This window comes from Lonchura striata, chromosome 20 (genome assembly GCF_050655825.1).
Source record: "Lonchura striata isolate lonStrDom1 chromosome 20, ASM5065582v1, whole genome shotgun sequence".
Classification (NCBI taxonomy): domain Eukaryota; kingdom Metazoa; phylum Chordata; class Aves; order Passeriformes; family Estrildidae; genus Lonchura; species Lonchura striata.
The window spans coordinates 8,728,374-8,734,373 of record NC_140722.1 but is presented as its reverse complement, the minus strand read 5'-3'; positions in this window follow the sequence as shown (position 1 = coordinate 8,734,373).

The following is a 6,000-nucleotide window of genomic DNA, read 5'->3' as shown; positions in this document are numbered from 1 at the left end:
GCAAAAAGCGCAGAACTGCAGCTGGCGAAGGAAATCGCTGTTCTCAGCCCCAAAATGAGGAAGGAGGCCGGGCTCCCCCCTTTCTCCCCCCGCGGCGGGCGGGCAGCGCACACGCACGCAGCGGCACGGACCCGCGGCCCCGCCGCCGCCCGTGGGCACCGGAGCGGGCTCGGGGCCGTGACGGGGCCGCCGCGGCGGGGCCCCGGGCGGGCGCGTGCCCCGGTGCCGCGCGGAGCCGCCTCCCCCCGGCCGCCGCGCCGCCTCCGTTGCCGTGGCACCGGGGAGGGACGGAGCCGGCCCCAGCTTCGAGACCCCCTCCGGCTCCCAGCAGCCCCGGTGCAGCGCCGCTTCCCCCCGCGGCGGGGGCGAAGCCAGCCCCGCCCGCCCCGGGGCAGAGTCCTCCGGTCAAGCCGGTGTGCGGCTGCCTTAAGGTGGGCTGGGAGGGGACCCCCGGGACCGGCCGCCAGCAGCCCCGGGATGCCCGGTCGGCCCGGGGGGAGGGAGGCGGCTCCATGGCCCCAGGGATGGGGGCCGGGGATCCCCCGCTCTCCACGCGCTGCCGGGGTAGCCGCCGCTTGGGCACGGCCGCGATACACAGCGCCGCATCCCCGAGCTGGGATCGGGGTGCAGGAGCACGCAGCCTTCGGTCCCGAACACCCAGGGGCCACCTGGGGCTGAGCCAGGACAGCTCAGGCACAAACAGCACACGGCTTTGGGGGTCCCAAGTGCCCAGGGACCTCCCAAGGGACCACGCAGGGCCGAGCTGTGAGCCCGTGGCAGAGGCACGGGTGGTATTTTGCAGGTCAGCTTGGCCGACGGGGCTCAGGGCCAGGAGGGGACGTTGGTGCAGCACAGACAGGCAGAGGATGGATGGGGAGGGAGAGGGAATTCCTGCACGGCGCTCTGGGACGGTGGGGACATGCCCGTGATGTCCCCTCAGCGGGGAGAAGCGAGAGCCTGAGGACAAGGCAGCTCTGATGGTAGGCAGGGCTGAGGAAGGGGGTGTCAGCATCCATGCGATTCATGTCCCCGCACCGCTCTGCTTGTCCCCGCCACAAAGTCCTTCCCAGGGGATTCACAAGGACACATTCTCCACTGCCTGCACCTGTCACAGCTTCTCACACCACCCAGGTGTGGGGACTTCAGCCACGCCAGGTACCTGGGATGCCAGGTGCAATGCTGGCAGCTCCCTAGCACCACCCCACTGTCCCCTCTGCCCTCCCAGGGACGGGGTAGGCACTGCAGAGCAGGAGCTCCCAGCCCACCCAGCATCACCTGCAGCATCCCTGGCAGAACAGATCGCACCAAGCACTCCCCCACACAGGGCTGGGTCCCTGAGGACAGCGCTGGGTGCCATACTGGAGGACCCACTGCCAGTTCCCCCCTCCTCCCCTCCCCAAGCAGCCGCCAGGGCTGTCGGTTTTATTTAGAGCCTCGCACAAACACAGCCGAGATATCTGAAGTGACTTGGCACCGTCAATCTGCGCACGGCGTCCGCCTGCGCATCCCCGGCCCCGCCAGCCTCCCCCTCAGCCCCAGCTACGCCCATGGGGCACATCCTGCCTTAATTTAGCACTGCTGGAACCAGGAACAGCTCCCCAGGCTTCTGCACTCACCTCCCTCTGCAATCCCCTGGCAGCTGGAGGCTGCACTCGAGGGTTGTGGCCAGTACTGCTCCCACTGGGAAAACTTTTGTGGCCAGCAGCACTGGCCTTGGAAAGCCCAATACAGCCATCATTTCCCTTCACAGAGCTGGCCAGAGCGGCCAACAAGGAGCAGGGGTCCAGAGGAGCCCTTGGATTTGGCCTTTTGCAAATAGCAATAATTTTTTTTGCATAGGGATGGGGACACATCACTACAAGAGCCCACAGGCACCTCACAAGAGGAAGCAAAGGTGTTGAGCTCTGGTCTCTGATGACCAGTGATAAGACTTGAGGGAACTGCATGAAGCTCTGTCAGAGAAGTTTGAGGTTGGTATTAGAAAAAGGTTCTTCTACCAGAGATGTTTGGGTACTGGAACAGGCTCCCCAGGGCACTGGTCACAGCCCCAAGCCTGCCAGAGCTCAAAAAACATTTGGACAATGCTCTTGGACACAAGGTGGGATTCTTGGAGTGTCCTGTGCCAGGACACCCCATTGGACTCGATGATCTTTATGGGTCACTTTCAGCTCTGGATATTCCATGGGATTAGGAGTGGTTTGTGGAACCCTGCAGCTTCACCCCTGTGGGCAGTGCATCCTACCCAGCCCTAGTCCAGAAGCAGGGACCCTCAGGGCAAGTGGGTGCCCAGCATGAAGGCAAATACCAGGGACACACTGCAGCCATTCACAACCACCTTTCCTGGTTATTTTTACACGGAAGCACAGATCCTGGAGGCCTGGTTGGCTTCAGCCTGTCTGGGATGTTCTGCTCAGCGTGGAAGGTTCAGACAACCTGTTCTGAGGCGATTACAGAGCAGAGCCAGCCCGCAACACAAGCAGCAGCCACCGCAGAGTGCTCGGGAAGGGAACTCGGAGCTTAAAAAAGCTCTGCAGGAGAAGGTACCGCGCAGAGCAGATGGTGCGGCGCGAGCTCCCCGGGAAGAGCTGCTATTGCTCCCCATTAGGAAGCATATGGGCAGGCTCAGCTGCCTCCCCTCCTACCCATGGCCCTTCCACTCCGCATCACGGGCCCTGCTCCAAGGCTGGGAGGATTCACCCTGGCAGGGCAGCCCTTGCCCTGCACTGGGCAGGGAGCCAGGGTGCGTTTGGCTCTTTGTACGCCTGAGACAGAGGGACTCCCAAAATTTTGGGAGTGCAACTCTGCCATCAGCATCATCATCCTTCTGTACGGAACACTCACAGTGAGCAGGAGGCTGCAGCACTGCTTGGCAGGGCAGGCAGCGCTGCCAGGCTCTCTGTGCTGCCAGCGGGCACCCAGGCTGCTCTTGCTCTGCAGCATCTCCATGCTTCAGCTCAAAACCCCTGCTCTGGCAGGCAGGATTCCAGAGACCCCAGTGGATTCCAGAGCTCTGCTCTCCCTGGCCCCAGGAGTTGAGCAGCAGCCAGCATGGGGACAGGGTAGCATTTCAGGAGAGCTTTTCAAGAGTAAGTTGATTTTCACAGCTTTGAGGCACAGTGAGGAACTCGCATCACGCTGCTAGCATCTGTTTGGGGTAGGTACGGGCTCTGTGTGGCAGGGCTGGGCCAGGCTCAGCCACTCCCAGAGGTTTGAGTGCTGGGCAGGCAGGGATCTGCTCCCCTTCCCTATTCCCAGCCAGAACCACAGACTCGATGTCCTTTTTGCATTCCCTTGCTCCCAGCTGGCAGCTCTGCAGGATCTGCTCTCTCCCCAGGAGGAGGTGGGCACCCATCCACACACAGGGACCCTCAGCCAGGGCAAGAGCACCTCATCTCTTGTCAGAGCCTGGCAGCATCCAAAAGGAACAATCACAGCCTTGCCAGAGTGATCCCAGTGGAAAGTCCTGCAGCACTGGTTTTGCCCAGACTGTTCTTTCATGCCTTAATCAGCTGCATGTCTGATCTGCTCCCAGCCCCCGGGAACAGCGGGGCTCCCTCGGCTGGAGGGGATTCACAGGGGACGGAGGTGGGAGAGGTTCCAGTCCCTGCCCTGCAGGGCCAAACCTGGGCCTGTTAATGAATCACATTTCACTGATGGAGGTAACTGCAGTCTTTCTCTGCCGGGGACTTTGTCCCTCGTGATCCCTGCTCCAGCAATGGGACGGTGCAGTGGGAGAAGTACCAACAGCCTGAGTGGCCACATCACACCTGGACACAGCAGCTGGCCCAAAATGCTCAGTCCACCCTTCACAACCCAAACCAGCTCAGGGATACAGGAAAAAAACCACTAAAACTTTGGATGCCAGCCTGGAAAATACCCCAGATTTGGCATCCAGAGGTGCTGTTTTGGGGCTGTGGGCACAGAGCCATGCCCAAGCACCAGCGAGCAGCCAGCACTTATGGGAGCCCTCCACAATAATGACTCAATGATCTTAGAGGTCTTTTCCAACCTCAAAGATTCCTCGATAATCCAAAAAACACAGTGTCACGGAACTCACCACCCTGGGGAAACTCAGAGCCACCCCAGCCCAGTCCCAGCCACCAACTCCTCCCAGCCCAGCCCCCCAAAAGGTGCTACTTTCACACCTCGCCACAAGAAAACACCCTGCGGGGCCAAATCAGAGCACAGGCCCACACAAGGGCTGTTCTGGCACAAGCCAGTGCAGCCTCCAGACAGACAGAGAGCAGCATGTTCCCCTATCCATCCTCCAGCTTCAAAAAACAAATTCCAAGACCCCTCCAGCTTAAAATCCACATGGCCACATCCTACAGCCTCCCCTCACCCCCACCTCTCAGGCTTCAGTCAGCACCCAAAGAGGGCTTTCAGCTGGGAGAGAAACACAAATGTCTCTTGAAGCGGGGAGCACCAATTACACTGCTGATATTTAGGGCTTCCAGCACAACAAATGGAGCTGCAGCTTCATTAGGTACTTTGCCAATTTAATCCGAGACATGCAGTACAGGGGAAGCTTAAATTAGTTTATCTCATGTTAACTTAGAGCAAGCAATATGTTAATGTGAGCATGGTTTTCATGGACTGTGACCCAAGGAAGGGGCACATACAGCCCTCTAAAAGTTGATTTAAGAAGCAGGGGTATGTATCCTACCTGTCTCATGTTCCTTGGAGAGCATCCACCACCATGAACAGAAGAGGTGCACCACATCACCCCCTTATATGGGACAGACCCTGGAGTGGGTAATGAGCTGCAGGAGCCTCGTTAAGGCTGTGATTGCCAGGAGAAGGGTGGGGGAGGCTGTGGAGGATGCTCTGTGAGCAGCCAGTGCACGAGCTTTGCCCCTCACCTCTTGAGTGGGCTCATGGGAACCACCTGTAATTGTTTTAGCCAAGCTCTTGTTGGGTGATTTGGGAGTTACAGCTGAGTTATGTCAGCTCTCTCAGGTTTTTATTAGGGCTCTGGGGCCCAGTTGGTGCAGGTGGTGTGATGAGTGGGGTAGAGGTAAGGTGCTCCCTGGCACAGAGCATTTTCTGAGGTGGCTCCTCTGTGCACACTGCCCAGACCTGCTGCCTGTTTCTGCCCCCTCCTTTGAACTTCAAATCACAGCCCACTACATTTTAGTGTCCCTCTGCCACTGAATTAACCCCCAGCACTGCCAGAATCAGCTGGTTCCCTCCAAGCCCCTGAAATGACTTGCAGGGAGGATGAGGGAGGATACAGCTCTGCCTGCCCATGCTGGGCTTTGCTGGGTGGGAGCAATGCTCCAGGTGCCCTCATGGCACTCACAGTGTCACCCTGGGCTTCAGCAGGGGCAGCAGAGCCCAGTGCCCGACCACCCACCACCATCAGACCACCCACCACCATCAGGATGTCCACCAGTGTCTGCCAAGCAAGAATGAAAACCCACAGGCTGCAGCAGGGACCGTGTCCACAGGGCAGCTGAGCCATCCTGGGGCTGGGCCGTGCTCCCAGGCTGCTCCCACCTGGCAGTGGTGCCCTGTGGGTGCTGCCTGTGCCCTGTGGGTGCTGCCTGTGCCCTGTGGGTGCTGCAGGCCGGGTGAATTGGCTGGGCTTCCTTAATGCCTCACACTCTGGGGGAATTCCTCACCCGGCTGTGTCAGAGCAGGAAAGGTGGTTTATATCCTGTGCCTGGCCTGGAAACGGCCCTGGCTGACCTGAAGTGAGGGGTTTTAGGGTAAAACTGCTGACAGGCTGGGAAAACACGGCGGCAGCGTGGGCTGGGAAGGACAGGGCTGGCAGTGCTGCTGCCCGTGCCCGCTGAGGTGCTGCGAGCGCTGGCAGGGCTGTGCTGACCTTTCCTGGCAAACAGGAGCCTGCCCCTTGCCCCAGAGAAGGGTTTGCTCTCTGCTGTGGGTCTGCAACACGTGCACAGCCCCGGGACTAAGCTGCACAGGACACGGTGCAGTGACCATCCCTGGAAGGGTTCAAAAAATATGTGGATGTGGCACTTGGGGACATGGTGG